Source organism: Lissotriton helveticus, chromosome 3_1 (assembly GCF_964261635.1).
Source record: "Lissotriton helveticus chromosome 3_1, aLisHel1.1, whole genome shotgun sequence".
NCBI classification, from domain to species: domain Eukaryota; kingdom Metazoa; phylum Chordata; class Amphibia; order Caudata; family Salamandridae; genus Lissotriton; species Lissotriton helveticus.
In genome coordinates this window covers 581,063,947-581,082,790 of record NC_136061.1, presented here as the reverse complement: position 1 = coordinate 581,082,790, position 18,844 = coordinate 581,063,947, and positions in this window count along the sequence as shown.

The window sequence follows — 18,844 nt, the reverse complement described above, 5'->3', positions numbered from 1 at the left end:
TATGACTCGGTTCACCTGAGTCACAAAATGGCTGCCAATACTTCCTAGTTTGAGGTGTTGGCAGCCAATCAGATCTCAGGCATGAGATCTGGAGGGGTTGTGGATCCACTGCTGCCTAAGTTGTATAGCTTAAACATCTTTACATTTCTCAGCAAGTTCTGAACGGATTTACATGATTTAACAACAAGAGTACTTTCTGGACGAAGAGCTACCTTTCTGCCAAATTTGGTGTAATTTTGTTCAGCAGTTCAGGCTGTAGCCATGTCTAAAATTTCCTACAGAAATTAATATGAAGAAAAAGCATTTTGGGACCCCCCTTTCTCTCAGCCACCGCTTGATGGATCACCACGAAACTTTCAAGAGAGCAGCTGTAGTGACTGGCATATTAGTTTTGAAAAGTTCATATATAAGTTTTGAAAAGTTCATATATATATATATATTTGATGTGATTAAGACTGCCGGCTGGCAGTCGAAGCGCGTCATGCTGTGCACTAGCCTTGTGCCTAAATCTGCACTTGAATGATCTGCACGCAATAAAATAGAAGATTTTTCACCGCACTTGTGGTCCGTACCTGCTTTTATATGGTGTGGCTCACTGGTTAGAGGCGGCAGACCCGGAAGCAGAGGACGGCCCGGGACCAGGGTTCTATTCCCGACGCGGCAGGGTCGAGGACCAGGGTCAGCGGACTCGATAATTCTCGCCTCGGTGCCTACTCTAACCAGGGATCACACTCGGCAACTCTGTGTATTAGCTTGCCTCATCTCCACAACGGCCCCCCACATACGCCGGGGATGCCTGGTTTCACCTTGGAGATACCCAGTTGGGACCATCTCACAGGGAAAGCCAGGAAGGGTTCCCCAGCGGTCTACAGCGCAGAGATACTCCTTCGGGAGTCGATTCTAGCGCTTTAGAAACCCACAATTAATTAATATATATATACACACTGAAAAAATCCCAGGTTTTTGGGACATTATTGCTAGGAATTAGCATTTTAAAAACCTTAGAAATTCACTGAAAAAAACAAAGGTTACAGGGATGTTATAATTAGAAACTAGCATTTTAAAAACCTTAGAAATTCATGGAAATAAAAAAAACAAAGGTTGGAGGGACGTTATAGTTAGTTAGCAACATATTAAACAAAAAACTCATTAAAAAAAAATCACTTAGAAAAGGGATTTCTTCATGTAGTTAAAATGCAGCCTCAGATAATAATTACTTTGAGGGAGGACTTAGTCAAAGGAACATACAATTACTTCTCACATATATTCTTAGCCTAAAGGTACTGCTAATTCATCATCCAAATTTAACCCAGAAGGGTGAAGAGTATTGTATTTAATGATCAATTTAGATTCTAATCTTCTTAATTCTTGTACTCTGTTTCCACCTCTTTTTCTCATCGGAATTCTGTCTAACACACAAAATGTCAATACATTTGTGTTCTGGTTGTGTTCTCATTTAAAGTGCCTGGCAATAGGATATTGTTTGTCCTCTTTTTGTATTGCCCTCTGTTGTTCTAGCACTCTTTTTTTAGCCTTATGAATGGTACATCCAATGTAGCGTTTGTTACCCTGACAGCTTAGTGCATAGGCTGCATAATCTGAATTGCATGTAAAGTGTTTAGTTACCTTAAACGGGTGATGGTCTGCAGACAACTTGATTGCTTTACAGTTCTGCCTCTACTTGCATGATTTGCATGTACCACAAGTATAAAGGCCCTGTATTGTAGTTATTTCAATATTTGAACTTACTGTACTTTGGCTTTGTGTGTCTTCTAAAGACAACGCTCTTTATCTCCCATTACTTTTTCTAGATCAGGATCGATTTTCATGGTTTCCCAGAATGTCTTAATTTATTCATTTTCTTAATGCTTCGGACACCTCCATAGAGCCAGGGAAATGACACCCTCAAGTTTAGTTTGTAGTTTTACTGTGTAACGCTTTCATCTGTGTAGCCTTTTGTACACATATCTCTAAAACATTTGCAGTATTGCATATTAAAGACAATATATAATGACATTCTTAATTATATACTGTGCATATAACCCAAAAATTAAGAAATAAAGTTTTGAGAGCAAAATTCAAATTTCCATTTGTAGAGAAGTGCAAGCACAAAGATACAATCATGGGTCAGAGTCACTGGGTCTAAAACTCAACAATTTTAAGCCGAGTAATTTGCTTTCTTTTCGTCACATAATTTGCTTTTCCCAACCTGCATAATTCCAGGTGCCCTGGTCATAAGTTAGAAGTAACGTCACCGTAAAACGAAAATATAACTATCTTCTATTAATGATCCTACTGAAGGGAGATCCGAGTTTTAGTGGTCCTTTTGACTCATGATGAGCTAGCACAGACAGGTTCATTAAATGCCCGCTGCAGAATGTGTACCATGCAGTTGGAACTGTATTTTATGTGAATAGCGCAGCTGGTTATTGCTTTTGTCACAGAGATCCTTTTCATACTTGCAGTTCATTAGTTGCATTTACCTAATAACACAGTAACCTATAAACTGTCATCAAAGTGCTCAGCTGCATGTAAACAGCATGGTATAGATTCAAATGTTATGTTTTGCCCCAGTCTTTCATTATCCTAATGTTACTAAAAGGGGTTTGTTTGGGTAGAAATACATTCATATTAGCAAAACCAAACCTCAGCCACTGTAGTTAGTATTAAATCCTGAGTGTGTGCTTCTCCAGTCAAACTCTCTTAATATATAACACACCATTTTGCTTGGAGTCAGGTGCATAACTACCTTGTCTTCTTGACGCTTGTGGGATGCCCCGAGTGCACGGTCTGTCTGCAATGCACACTCCTTGACTGATCTACACTTTGCGAGGCCTGCCTGGTAGTAGCGGATCACTACCGTCCGAGTACTGGCACTGACGCTCCTCTGTACTATCTTCAACGTGTCCTGACTCAAGAAGTGGATACCCCCAAACAGCTGGTGGGGGGAACACCCCTGATTTCCTGACCCCTGTGTTGGCGGGCGGTGAGAAGAGCAGAGGCACGATGGTGCGACCGGAAAACCGCCAACCGAAACTAACTTTTGACGTCGCAAAGAAAGGGTCGAAAACAACGCCGGAGGACGCGAGAACTAGCGGAGTGGGCGCGGCCGCCACTAAATCTCCAGCTGCGGAACTTGACATGCACAAACTGTTGCAGGAGATGCGCCAGGGATTCGCCAGTGGAGAAGGTGGACAGGATGTCGTCCAGGATGGACGCTCTGGTGCACAAGGTGGACCAATATGAGGAGCAAATTACGACAACAGAGCAACGTATCTCGGACAATGATGATATCACCGCATCACATACAACTCAACTTGCCCGCATGGACAACCTGCTGCGGGTTATAGCTGCCAATAATGAGGATTTGGAAGCCCGTAGCCGACGCAACAACATCCGCGTCACGGGCGTTCCGGAGTCCACGGACACGGGCAAGATGGAGCTCTACGTGGAGAACCTCCTCAGAGCGTCGGTGGGAGAAGATGCTTTCTCGCCTCAGTTTATCGTTGAAAGGGCACACAGGTCGCTGGCCCCCGTCCCCAAGCCCGGAGCCCCGCCGCGTCCCATCATTGCTCGTCTATTGAACTATCTCGACCGGGACGTTGCTCTGAGGGCGGCTTGCACCAAGCAGTCCCTAAATTACAATGGCGTCACTTTTTCAATTTATCCTGATTTCACTCCTTTGGTACAGGAGGAGAGGCGTAAATTTCTGAGCATCAAAGAGAAACTGCGCGATGCCCAGATAGACTATGCCTTGCTCTATCCGGCGAAGCTGCGAATTACGCACCAAGGAAAGCAGCGATTCTTCACGAATCCGCAAAAGGTAAAAGAGTACTTGAAAGCCATCAGGAAAGCACAGAGGGGTGGTCAGGGCAGGAATGTTGAACATGAGGATGACCTACCGGTACCGGATGTTGATGACTGAACTAAAGTGCTTCCTCCGGATTGAAATAATTGGTTGCTGTCCTGGCTGATTGGCCCTTGAACTCATGGTGGCTGATGGCTCAGGCGCCGCACTGAACATGGGGACACTTGAACTCACCCAGTGGTAATGTATTCCAGGGACCACTATCCCGCCTTTGCCTCCACCGAGGGTGGTACAGAATGAGAGGCTAACAGGGGGAGAAGTGGCTGTGCGCTCTTGATGTTGAGTCACCTATGGGTATACCCCATTCATGGGTACAAGTTGCGGGTGTTGAGAGGGGCAGGGGGGAGGGCCAGGGAGGGAATGGATGGCTACTGGCATGATTGGGATGCGGTAGTGGGAGGGGGGTGGAGGGTAGTTACAGCGGGATTTTTTTTGTTACACAGGGGTGGGTACTGTCGTTTGGCATATGTGGTCCGGTTGTGCACCTGAGCGGAAATGATACTACAAACACTATTATGGCATGTTATACCTGTGCATGGCTTATTAGTTAATGGCGGGAACGAACCTTAATACACAACTGACTTGCATGTCTTGGAATATCAGGGGCCTTAATGATGCAAATGTCGAAATGTGATTGCATATTTGGAACGTCATGAAGTTCAGATTGCTATGTTGCAGGAAACACACCTATCACCGCAAACACGCACCACATTTGCCAGTAAGTGTGCAAGTGCCCGAGTCTTCTCATCCTACTCCACTTACGCGCGGGGGGTGGCCATCCTAATTGGGCATACAGTACCTTTCCAGACATGTGGCGAATTGTCAGATGTGGAAGGCCACTTTGCTATGATGTGGGGCCGCCTAGGCCGTGATACCATTACGTTAGTGAACTGTTATGCCCCTAATGTAGATATGCCAATTTTTTTCACCACATTATGGGGCAAGATTCTGGATGTCGGTTCCAGACATATCATTTGGGGGGGCGACTTTAACTTGGCGCTGGCGCCTCCCCTGGACAGAGCGGACGGAGTGACACATTACAAGCCCAGATCCAGAGAAGCATTACTGGGTGTGCTCTCAGAAGGCAGCTTAATCGACAGCTGGCGATCTCTAAACCCTTCCCGGAAAGAAGGCACACACTTTACCTCATTAACAGGCACATGGGCGAGATTAGATTATTTTTTCATGACTAAAGAGATTGGTGCTGGTGTGTCCAGGGTAGTGCATTTGCCGAGAACATACTCTGACCATTGCCCGGTCTTATTGCACCTACGGGTGCCTGGCTGGGACAACCCCCGACCACACTGGCGACTACGGCCTGCGGCCCTGTTAGACATGGTGTTCCGAACCGAGCTTGGCGAAGAGATTACAGCTTTCTTCCCTCGAAACAAGGGGTCTGTTGACTCGGTTGAACGCATCTGAGAGGCGTTCAAAGTTACGGTCAGGGGCTACTGTATATCGAAAAGCTTCGGAGTGTTCGCGACATACAGCGCACAATCAATACACTGGACGGTGAGCTGAAAGAATTGGAAACCAGAATGTTAGCGGAAGGTACACCTGACGTACACGCGGAGTTTAGGACTAAATTGTCGCGCTATGAGGAAGAAGCGGCCAGAGAAGTCAAGTTTAGGGGGAAATATTGGCAGGCTAGGAGATACTGTGAGGGGGACAGACCTGGCAAAGCTCTTGCTGTGTTGACACGTACACCACACTCACAGAACATAATACTGGAAATCGTGAACGACCTAGGACATACGGTCAGAGACACAGACGACATTTTGACTGCCTTCATGACTCACTACCATGCACTTTACACCACGGCCACTACCGCAGATGTGTCGTACGATAACTTCCTCGGCGACGTGGCTCTATGCTGGCTTAGTGACGCTGATAGGGCCTTTCTTGCTGCTCCCTTTGATCTAGACGAAATCAGGGATGCCATTATGTCTCTTCAAAATGGCAAAGCGCCCGGCCTGGATGGACTCCTGGCTGAGTTCTACAAAGCGTACATAGACATCATGGCTCCTGTCCTTCGGGAAATCTTCGAGGAATCCTTGGCTGACGGAATCCTTCCCCTTTCCATGCGGGAGGTCGTGATTACCACTCTCCTGAAGCCTGGCAAAAGCCCCAATGCCCGTGGCTCATACCGTCCGCTTTCGCTCTTAAACTGCGATGTTAAAATACTGGCGAAGGTCCTGGCCACCAGATTGTCACTTCTGATGACCCGTATTGTATTACCTGATCAGTCCGGATTCGTCCCTGGTCGATCTACCTCCCATAATCTTCGTACACTGTTCTCCTTGATTCGCACGTTGCACCCCGATCTCCCTGTCGCAGCGGTTTTTCTGGATGCCACCAAGGCGTTCGATTCCGTCGAATGGCCGTATTTATTTGCTGTCTTTGTACGCATGGGGTGCCCTAAAATGTTTATTTCCTGGGTTAAGTTGTTGTATACGCACCCATCAGCGAAGATTTTGATTAATGGGCACCTCTCTCCCTCCATTGCCATCACGAGGGGTACCCGTCAGGGCTGCCCATTATCCCCCCTCCTTTTTGCGATAGCTGTTGAGCCACTAGCCTGTAGTCTGCGCCAGTTGCACCGAGAGAGTGCGGTTCGCTGTTTTCAGCGCCAGATAGATGTGTCTCTATATGCGGACGATATGCCCTATTTGTCAAAGATCCGCTGCATAACTTAAATCCCCTGCTGAGGGAGTTCGTTGTATTTGGTAGACTCTCTGGAGTCCATGTCAACTGAGCCAAGTCTCAACTGTTCCCCCTTACGGATACGGTATCTGACTTCTCACTCCATTTTCCTTTGGAGTGGTGTCATTCGGACCTGCGTTACCTCGGTATTCAAATTTCTCGCGATAAAGATGAGACAATACGTCTTAACTACGGTGTAGCAATCATGAAACTAACTGCATCGGTCAATCGCTGGGTCTCCCTCCCTCTATCTATGGCGGGGAGAGCCTCGCTTATCAAAATGGTGGTATTGCCCCGCTTTCTGTACCTATTTCTTAATATCCCATACTATACGAGTGCGTATTTTTTTAAGACATTAAAGACGGAATTATGTCGCTTATTCTGGGGGGGGTAAACATCCACGGTTACGGTGGTCTACACTGATTCTACCATATGATAAGGGGGGCTTTGACTAACCCGATTTCGAAGCTTATTATCTATCTGCACAGGCGCATTACGCCTATCACTGGATGATCCCCACTCCCTGCATGCTTTAACTTGCAGTCGAAGACTGGATAGCGAACCCCCTACCTCTCAATGGTCTTCTACATTGCCCAGCGGCATCCATAGATACCCTGTACACTACTGTTACATGCACTATAGATGCTTGGAGTCGCCTAGCCAAGAAGTTGGGATGCTCCCTACCATACTCGCCTAGGTTGCCACTGGCATACCTCCCCCGGCTCAAACTCCTGCAGGAACGCGGCTTTCAGTTGCTCTGCCGGCCATAGGAATCACTTGTTGGGGCGACCTCTTCTCCAATGGTCAGTTCCGACCTGCGGATTTGTTTTTTAAATCTCACACCCCTACTCCCCTAGACTCATTTTATTACATACGACTCCGCCAGGGAATGAGGGAAATTCTGCCTGGTTTCCCCGGCGAACCTGAGGTCCTCCCTCCATTACACTTCATGCTATGTTCCCAGGATGGTTCCCATTTAGTGTCAGGCATGTACCGCCATGTTAGGGCGTCTGGCCTGAGTCCGGAAAGCCCGGCCAGGGTACACTCGTCTTCCGATCTAACAGCAGAGATCACTGACGAACAATGGCTCTATTGCTGTAACCTTACGGGCAGGATAGCTGCCAGTAGTAGGCTCAAGATGATCCACTACAAATTCTTGCACCGTTTGTGTTATACGCCTGTCAAAAAGCATAGGTTTCATCTGTCCAGTGATGACAGATGTGAGCGTTGTCATGCAGAGCATGCCGGATTCCTCCACTTGGCCTGGGAATGCCCCCTCATACAGGTCTATTGGCAACAGGTGCATGCCGCCCTTGAAACTATGGTTGGTACTTCACTACCACCGGACCTGTTGTTGATGCTACTAGGATACACACCACATATTCCCAAGACTTGTAGGAAATTCCTGAATGTTGCTCTGCTTCTTGCCAAACGGCGAATTGCGTGCAGATGGGGCCGTGGCAGGGCGCCGAAATTCAAAGACTGGCTTGCAGACATGACACATTGTCAGGACCAATACATGATTTTTGCTGAGACGCTCCCACTCTCCAGCAGACCTAGAGACATATGGTGTCCTCTTATCACTTACACGCTAGCCCAAGCAGTTGAGGTTGAGGGATCAGGTGGAGACGGGGCTTGCAATGGTGGGGATGCAGATACGTAATCTGCCTGACTTGCTATGTGGTACTACCAGTACATACACTATGATTGTATCCAGCTACTGCATATATTACTGCATGTCTGCCCATCTGGCATACCTTTCACTGATATCTGTTGCTTAGCGTGAGAAAAAATCAACCGACCTTCTCTACCTCCTTGTAATTAACTGGACTATGTTATTTCTAAGATATAAGCCGATTCCTGGCCGTTACTCTTGTCTGACATGCAATGTACTTATACTGATGCTATTTCCCTGATCTATAATGCTACTGCCTTGCTGATAACTGTATGAAGATGTACGAATCAGGTTTTTATTCATCTGTGCCACATTGCCAACCTTTGTATTGACTCATGTTGAAAATCTCAAAAATAAAGTTTATAAAAAAAAAAACTCTCTTAATATATGGTCTACCTATAAGGATGACATGTGATTCCGACACCTTGTAATCCTCTTTGTGTTATGTACCATTTGCTAGACTGATTTGGATGCGTATGATTCATTGTCTCTGCATAATGTGTGTGTGAAGTAAAGTGCCTTGGCATCCTACACTGGTATGAGTAGCGCTATATAAAACAAGCATTTACAATGCAACGGTTTCACTTTTGTAAAAGTTAGAGCTTTTGTTATTGCTATTTGATATTTGAAGGTCTGGTGATTTCATGCTCTCTTTCAGACCTTAATATAGTTATCAATACTAGGGTAAAAAAACACATTAAATATGTAGGCAGGACGCTGTTCACGTGCAATATGTAAATGGCCAAGAATAATGAGGATAAATCCCCACAGGATCTACGTTGTTTTCTAGGAAAACCTATACAATTGTTGCTTTTCACGCAAAGGTGGTGTTTCAACTGCTAGAACACTGACTTTTTTGTATATGTTAGTAATATTGATAAACATTTGCTTGGGAGTTCAGGAAAGAGTCACAGCCACGCTTCTCCTCATGTCAAGGTTATCGGTAGGGCTGCTAATAGGGATAAAGGATTACTTTGATTGCAAAATCTATGGATCATTAAATAATTAAGATCTAAGGTGGAACAAATAATACACAACAACAAAATCCCCTGCGCAATCGTGCTAGCAGTGGCAAATTATTAGACGTTGTAGCCCTTTAGATATAAAGGAAACAGAAATGACAATCAAGTTAATATGACAAGAGCACAAGAAGAGATATTGACCTACAATTTACAATGCGAGCGTTGGAAAAGTCTTGCATAGTGCTTCGAACTAATGAAGACACGTTCTGTGTGAGTGCGAAAGAAGTTGTTACATACGGTCTCTGCTTTATGGTCTCTGCTGGACAATACATTTAAATGCTTTTCTGTGTGGTATCTCCAAAACCGATCTAGCGCCATAAGTGCTCTCCTTTCAGGGTGAATGAAGTTTGACCAGAGCCCAGACACAAAACGGCGCATGTGTACATAAATGGGTATTTGCAGGGGGTGAAAAACAGGCTGTAGCCATCTCTCACATTTTACATGCCCAAATGTCGTTGTGAAAAAACGCAAATGCAGTGTCAGAGATCAGACATGTCACCTCCAGGGCCAACACTTGGGGACAAGTTCAGCCAGTCGAGGGGGGGGGTTAACACAACAACTGATCGAAAGGGGCCGTCCAAGTTCTGGCAGCCACGATCCAGCTGTGAGGGCGGAGAGGTAGCTTCAGGCGTGCCAACTTCTGCCAGAGATCCCAGCAGACGCCGAGGGGGAGGAGAGCAGGGCTGAGAAAGCAGATCCGGCCGGGAGAGCTGGAAAAGTGAGACTGGAACCTCGTCGAGTGGAGGAATCCACCCCCCTCCAAGCACATCACAGGTCTACTCGCCCCGGGCAAAGGCGGGGCACAAACAGGCAGCCGCAATGAGGGCGGTTGCCTTTGTCCTGTAACCCCGGGGGCTCACACTGCCCCACGGTGCTCAAACTCCCACAGAGAAGGGTTACAATGCACCAGCCTCCCTCCCCCACCTCCCACGGTGGTACAGCACGCACTGTCCCCAGAGCCACGGGAGGAGCTTGCAGCTTTGCCTCCCAGTGTAAGTCTCTCTCTCTCCTGCAGTGCTGTCACACACTGCAATACAATAACACACTGAATGTGGTTACGCGTACACGTCTCTCAGAAGCACGGTTTACTGTGTTTCTGCTGGGTAGTCGAGAAACATTATTTAAATTATAGATACTAAGAAACAGGAGTGCGCACGGAGAACAGGACGCAAGTGCCACATCGTTAGTAATACAGTGACAAGTACTACCGGTATAAACTACACTTACTGGCAGCGTTATAAATACAGTGCAGGATGCGAGGGTATCCTTTCATTTAAACTGCAGTAACCGGTTACCATACTGTTGTACAAAAGGCTCTGAGACCACGGGGCTAGTGATAACCCCTGTACGCCTCTCCCCAAACCAGGCTGGTGGCCGCTGCCGCTGCTCTGACAGCCAGCGCCGGGCAGACTGCACGAAGCAGCAGCAGCCCGGGGCAGAGCCCCGCTCCCACAGTGTTAATCACGCGAGGAGGGACACTTGGCAGCCCTGTCTAGATCGCTGCTCTGCTGGCTGAGCGCACGTCATGCCCGGCGGGGCTGCGAGGGAGGGCCGCCCATGGAACGAGGCACCAGAGGGGAGGACAGGAGAGGGCGCTGCTTCACCTGCTGAGGAAAACACCACCACGAGCAGCCAGCGCAAGACTGGCCTCGCCATCAACGAGCAATGGCGGAGCGCTCCAGCAAACAGCTCTACACCACACATTAAAACTATCCGAACGCAACCACACACTACATACTGCGCTAAAAGGAAAACAAACTCACAACCAGTGGAGCGGACCTACGGTTGGCAGAGAGTGGGTCAATAAAATATGTAGGTTGCAGCATTTCCAAAGGGGACAGGCGACATGGCAGCATAGTACGGTCTCGGTGGAGGCGAAAAATGTATTTCTTTTTCATGATCTTACATGCGCGAGCAGTCTGCACCCACAGAACACATGTACATGTTAGAAGTACACTATGGTCTTCAGCAATATAAGCATGGGCATTGTGCGTCGACAAAACGGCACTCAAGTATACCTTTCCTTAACACCAATGTCTATCCTTTCGCTGGAACGGTCAACGGTTTTAGCATGTCTCCGGTATTGTTACTTTAACTGATCAAGTGGGGCGGACAGCGGGAGGGGGGGGCGGGAACGGGCACAAGGACAGCGGGAGGGGGGGCGGGAATAGGCACACGAAGAGCGGGAGGGGGAGGGAACGGGCAAACGCTGGTTCAAGACGGCACGGCGGAGCTTCTCAAGTATGTTACTGCCCGGTCGCCATCATCAGACAAATGACCAAAACAAACCTTGAAGAAGAAAAAAAAAAACACCGCCCACCGCCGCATGACGTGGACAAAAGCCTAAAATTCTCGGGAACGCCCACGAATCTGCTCCGGCATTGACGGACAGATCTCTGTTCCAATGGCTAGCCTCTATTTATGGAACTAGCCAATGGAACAGAGGGGCGGGACAACACACACATACTGTAGACATAAGATTTCGCCTGCGCGAAAAGCTGCGCAGTGCGCAGCTTTCGACAGGCGAAACCTAAAAATGAAATGGATGTAAGAGAGGGGCTTTGAAGTGATGAGGGGCACTTGTGGAGCATCACACTGAGGGATTCTGTGGACAAGCTGGTCATTGTAGCACTGGGAACCAACAGTGCTAATGCCGGTCCTGAGAGAGTGAGTCAGTGATGTCTGCCATTGTACTGTTTGAGAGTGATAGCATACTAATGTGGTAGTACTGTATAGACAGAGAACAGGAGTTGGATTTCTAATTTTTAACTTGTGATAAACGGCGTTCATGTATCCAAGTTACAAATTCCTGGCAATTTTACACTGTCTGTTCAGAGAAACCAATGACTTATATAAATTGTCCAGAGAACTGCAAGGAGCTTAGCTGTAGTTTATGTTTATGTTTATGGGTCTTGTAAAGCGCTCGTATACCAACGGTCTCATGGTGCTAATAGGAGAGGAGAGCTATCTATCAGGCTCTAACAGTAAGCTTGGGTAAATAACCATGTCTTAAGTTTTTTCCTAAAGCTGGGATATTCTGAGGTTAGTCTGATTTAAATTGGAAGGGAGTTCCACAATTTGAGGCCTAATACCGAGAAGCGCGAGCCACCCATTCTTTCGTTTGAATCTTGGAATAGTCAACATGTTCATTGTCGCTGATCTAAGATTTCGTGTAGGCAAGTATCTTGAGATCTTGGTGGATATGAACTTAGGTCCTGAGTCGTGAAGGGCATTAAAAATCATACAACCGGTCTTAAACATGGACCGCTGTATCACGGGAAGCCAATGAAGCTTCTTCATTAATGGTGTGGTGTGGCAATTGCTCGGTTGCTGAAAGACCAGCCTAGCTGCTTGATTTTGAATGAGCTGTAACCTACGAATTTGGCAGGCAGGGAATCCTAAATATATGGAATTGGCATAATCCAACCGGGACATTATTAGTGCGAGCAAAATCGCTATACTTGCCTCCTTGGAGAAAAATTTACTGATTTTCTTGAATGTCCTCAATTGATACATGCAAGTAGATGAGACCAGGATAATCTGTTCCTGCATAGAAAGATTGGCATTTATCTTAATTCCCAGGCTTTTCACTGAGTTTTTGGGTATAGGGGTATGCCCAATGCAGCTAGCCAGTGTGCTGGTGTCCACTGTTCTATTCTGTTGTTTGAAATAATTATCTCTGTTTTATCAGAATTTTACTTGAGATGATTATGAGTCATCCACTTCTTGATGAAAAGCATAGTATGTTGAAATGAGCCCTTAGAGTCATTTGTATCATCAAGCGGGAAGATCAGCTGCATATCATCTGAATTATATACCTTCACTCCTCTTTCTTGAAAAACATGAATCAGGGGACAGATGTATACATTAAAGAGATGAGGTGAGAGGGAAGACCCTTAAGGTACCCCACATGTGGTATTCACCCGGGAGGATTAAAAGGTGCCAGTCTGACAGACTGGGAACGCTCCTTTAAGAATGAAAGCATCCAATTTAGGGCTATGCCTCTCAGACCTGCCGCTGCAAATCTGTCCGCAAGGATAGAATGGTCAACGGTATCAAAGGCAGCGGACAGGTCTAATAACACCAGGGCCTGAGTGCACCCCCTGTCTGCACCTTCCTTCAGGTCAACCATGACACTTAGAATAACTGATTCTGTAGAGTGTAATGGTCTGAAACCTGCCTGATGGGAAACCAAGAAGTTGGAGTCTTCGATGAAGGCACTTAGGAGTTTAGCCACATGTGCCTCCAGCAATTTGGCTAGGTATGGATGGAGCGAGATAGGCCTGTAGTTGCTCAGAACGCTAGGGTCTACTCCCGCCTTCTTTTGTAATGGCACTAACACCACCTCTATGAAGGCAGGTGGGACTATCCCTTGCTCCAGGGAGGCATTTAGAAGGGAAAGGAAGGAGGCTGGGAAGTGAGAGAGCAGTTCGTTTTGTATCCTAACATGACAAAGGTCATTGGGGGAGCCTGACTGAACCTTGTTTCTGAGTTCTTCCAGTCGATCAATAGTGATCTTTTGGAAGTTAGTCATCGTAATAGGAATTTCATATGACTTATAAGATGTCCATTCCAAGTGGCCTGTGGAAATGGAATTCTGGATGATCTTAAAGAATGTGTTCAGCTCATCACACAAAACCTGGGAGGGGGAGGGTGTGATAGATAAGGTAATTTGGTCAGGACTAGAAAGCTCTCTGACAATTTTAAAAATATCCCCCAAAACAGTAGAGGAAGTGTAGAGGGATTGGTAGAATCACCCTCCTTATAGATCCGCATAAACAAAAAGATTCTACCTAAAAAGTGCAAGTGTTAAATTTATGTTTTTAATTTTTGAAAGAAGATGTCAAAATAAGGCTCTTCCTCAGACTGGTGAGATGAAGGCACTATGTGCTTTTAATATACCCCTCACACACTAAGAACCCCTTAGTGTCATGCTTCATCATGGGGGTCTTCCCGTCCCTCTACGGGGCGGGGCGGGCTACGACCTACGAGCTACGCGGGAGCACTGTATTAGTGATGAAAGACTATGTGTTTGGTGCACTGTGAGTGAAATTTATAAAGTGTAGGGACCTCGTGATGTGAATAAAAAATTAAAAGTTCCCTGGCTAGTGGAAAAAATAATTGTATTCGCTTCCCTGGCTGGGAATGTTAAGAAGGGGTTGTGAGGTAGGGCTGTTGGCACCTACCAGGTCGACATGTTTCACAGACAGTCCCCTACTGTCTGTTCATCAGGACCTCTGATGGTCCCTACTAAAAGGTACTCAGTTCTAAAGTATGCCTAGAGTCCTATAAACTAACAGCAAAAATAAGCTGTCAGCTTGTGCTTCGGGGCATGAGTTGTCCCAGGGTGAAGCTAGAAAATAAATATAGTCAAAGAAAGACACAGTGGTCTCTGTAAAGAAAGAAGGAAAAAATAACACCATTGGTATATAAGGTTGTAGCACATAGTTCACAGTTAGCTCATTTTTCTATGTTTATCCATAAGCAAGGAATCATGCACACGTTATTCGGATGTATCAGCAATGCCACTAAGATTTGGCCATAATCCTTTATCCGAAGTAATATGCTCCATCCATTAGAGCATGTCCGTTTCTATATAGAAAAACACACATATAATCTCGACAAGACACACGTACATATATGACTCCAACATAAAGGCCTGAACGTTTGTTCCCTGGTTTTTGTAACACTTAGTGTTTCCCAGCAGGTCTATTAGCCTGCATCAAGTAATAGATATCTGGGAGGGCTGCAAGGATGTCAGGCGTGGAATCCATGGACAACCATGTTTCCGTAATCAGGAGTATGTCAGGGGCCATAGTGTCTAAAAGGTTAAAGATCTCCAGCTGATGCTTGACCATAAAGTGTGTGTTTAAATAGACTACTTTTAGCTCTTTGAGATCGGGAGTAATTATATGAGTGGTCGCCTGTCTAAGTTTAGGGGGAGATAGGGTTTCAGATGTTGTTAAGGGCAGAGGTGGTACAACCAGCTCGGCGTTTAGGACTCCATATCGTTCAAGTTTATATTTGAGAATAGGTTCAATCTCCTTATGTGCCCTAGGTGCCAATGAGCGTAGTTCTAGAGAAGTATAACTAATAAACTGAGCATGATGACGGGTAGTTGTCACAGAAGGTGTAAAATCATGTGCGATGATGTGAGAAGGATGTGAAATGGACTACACAGCTTAGTTTTGCTCAGAAAAAAGTGTCACTCTAAGCAGGGCCGGCCTAAGGCATGTGCAAGCTGTGCACCTGCACAGGGCCGCCAAACCCCAGGGGCCGCCACGCCAATATATATCCTTAGATACATATTTGCGTGGCGGCCCCTGGCAGGGATTTGGCGGCCTCGGGCCCCCTACCTACACTCCCTGCTCAGGGCCTCCGTGAGCCACTCCCTGCTCTAAGTGTCACACATTTGGTCTTTGAATGTCACTCATAAGTACACTGAATTCATGAAAATGGCACACATACACAATCTTAAAACTTGCCCACTATGGCACAGTATAGCAACAATACCCCTATGACATTGTCCTTGTCCCCAGGCACTTAAAGTAAAAAAAAAAAAGTAAATTGCACAATTAGATTTTGATTGTGAACATGCAGGCCTATTATAAACAAGAACAGATGGAATTCTACTTGTGAAGAGTGGCGGCTGGTAGGAAACGGTGGCGGGGAAAGGGGTGGGGGAAGGTGGAGGGTTAGGAAAGAAAAAAGAAAACGTACCGGGTTTTCACCATCTCAGCTGCTGTCTCTCCTCCGATGCAGGAACCTGGAAGCTCCCAGACTCCCCTGACCAATCACAACACTTCCTTACAGCAGCGTTGTGATTGGTCAGAGCACCGTGGTTCGCAGCTCAGAGAGAGACTGGGAGGCTGGGCATGTGTGGTGATGGTTATAAATAACCAAGCCGGAAAAGATGGAAGTAAATAAACAGTCTTTAATAGAAAGCGTCAACTCCCGTGACCTCAGCCACAGCCTTGCTTCTCAGAGCAGCCTCACACTGTCCCCGGCGCTCGCCTTGGAATGCTGGTCGCGGTGACATTCTAAGTGATGTCACCGCGAGCAGCTCCATTACATGCGAGGCACCGGGGGAGTTTATGCGTGGAAGATACCACACATCCCCCTTCCCTGCGGAAAGAAAAACATAAACATAGCAAACACAGTTAGATGCAACAGGTGGCACAGAAACGCCCAACTGGGTGAGGAACAGTCAAGTTTACCTAGGCCAAGTGGAATGGTTGACAATATGGACAAATGCAAATAACATCACATCATTATATACTGATCAAAGTGTCTAGGTGGTCTGGCCACCCTCTTGCTAGGCCTGACTGTAGAGTGGGGAATCATGGTTTGCCTCTTCGTGGTGGAACTAAGGTCCCTCCCAGGGTCTCCCTCCCGTCCCCTTGGATTCTCAGGAGGATGGTACTTCACGACCCTCCCAAGGTTCCATATTTTCCCCTCTTGTGTCTTGACAGCATTGTTGAATAGTTTGGTGATCTTGGTGGGGTCGGTGTATGCTGACCAACTAGCCTTCCCTGTTGGAGCTCTGATCTTGATACTGTCTCCCACTTTGAATTCTACTTCCTTTGTTGCGTTGTGTCGGTCATATTCTTCTTTTCTCTTTTCCATGGCTTCCTTTTGTTTCTTCAAGCTTTCAGCTTCTTTAGATCGGTCTGACCGCCCCTTGTGCCACTCCATCCATCCTGGGGTTAGCTTCGTGTTGGGTATCCTGGCGCGGAGCAATTCAAACGGGGTGACCCCCGTCGTCTGATGAGGCGTGAACCTGTATGCTTCAAGCCGTCTCCACGCCTCCTCCTTCCAACTCATACCGCTGGCTTTGGCCAATTGGATGCTTTCTTTGAGGGTTTTATTGAAGCGTTCGACCATGCCATTGGTTTCGGGGTGGTAAAGGGCGCAACGTTTGTGTCTGATGCCTCTTTCCTCCAGGAAGTCTTCCATCTCCTTTGAACACAGTTGTACACCGTTATCCGTAAGGATGTTGCTGGGTAATCCTTCCCGGATGAACACCTCCTCTAGGAACCTGATAACAGTTTTGGTGGTGACCTCGCTGACAAACTTTATCTCAGGCCACCTAGAATACATATCCACAAGCACCAAAATGTAAGGTGTCCGCTGTTCTCCTGACATGGGGCCCACGATGTCCAATGCCAACTCGACCCACGGTCCTGAAGGGGCCGGCCTGCACACCATTGGGGGCGTCTGTTGCTTCAGGACTTTGTCGCTGTTGCTGCACGGAATGCACTCTCTGATTCTCCTTTCCGTGGTTAGATCCATGCTTGGCCACCAATAGCTCTCCCTGAGTCTTTGCTTGGTTTTAGTGATGCCCAAATGTCCTTCGTGGGCTAATTCGACCAGGTTGTCTCTCACGGTTGCGGGAGGTACAAGTCTCGTGCCCCTGAATAGACATCCGTCAACCACGGACAGCTCGTCTTTGATGGCCAGGTACGGTCGCAGGTTTTCATCCTGTTTGTCACCGTGCTTCCAACCGCTTCTTACTCTTTTGTAAACCTCCTCCAAAACTTTGTCCTCTTCTAGCGCCTTTCTCCAAGTTTCTTCTCCTAACGCCCTCTGGATGGTGCAGACATCCTCCATCTGAAGATCCTCTTCCTCTCCATCCGCCAACTTCTCTCTCTCTCATTCGTCGCCAACGAGCCTAGATAGACAGTCAGCTGCGAGGTTCTGTGTCCCGGGGACGTATTCGACGTCAAAGGTGTATTCTTGAAGGCCGACTACCCACCGCCTTATCCTGCTGGAGATGGCATCCAAACCCTTCTTGCTGAACACCTCCACTAACGGTTTGTGGTCAGTGCGGAGGGTGAACTGGGTTCCCCAGAGGAAGTCTCTGAATTTACCTAACGCCCAAAACACAGCCAAAGCCTCTTTCTCGATCACCGAGTAGTTGTTCTCGGACTTTTGGAGTGACCTCGAGGCAAATGCTATGGTTTCTTCTCCTTCTTCTCCAATTTGGGTGAGGACAGCTCCCAAACCCTTCGCACTGGCGTCGGTGGTGACTATGGTTGCCCGGTGGGGTATGTAAGACTTCAGACTGGGGGCTTCTGCGAGTGCCTTCTTTACGTCCTCCAACTCCCTCTGGCACTCCTGACTCCACCGGAACTCATTCTCCTTCTTCAACAGCAGCCTGATGGCGTATGTCCTTCCTGCCAGGTTCCTTATGAACTTTCCGTAGAACTCTAACATCCCCATAAATGACTTGATCTCGTCCTTGCCCTTGGGGGATGTCAGGTTCACGATGGTGTTTTGTAATTCAGCTTTTGGACATATGCCCTCAGTAGTCACCTTGTGTCCCAGGAAATCCAATTCAGCACAGCCAAACACACACTTGTCTCTTTTCACTGTGAGGCCTTGTGACAGAAATCTCCTCAGAACGCTTCTTAACCTGCCATCATGCTCCTCATGGTTCTTTGCAAATATTAGCACATCATCCTGGTAGCACATGACGCCTGGGATATCCTTCAACATGTTGCCCATGATTCTCTGAAACACGGCGGCCGCCGAGACTAGCCCGAATGGCATCCTTTTGAATTTATATGCGCCCAT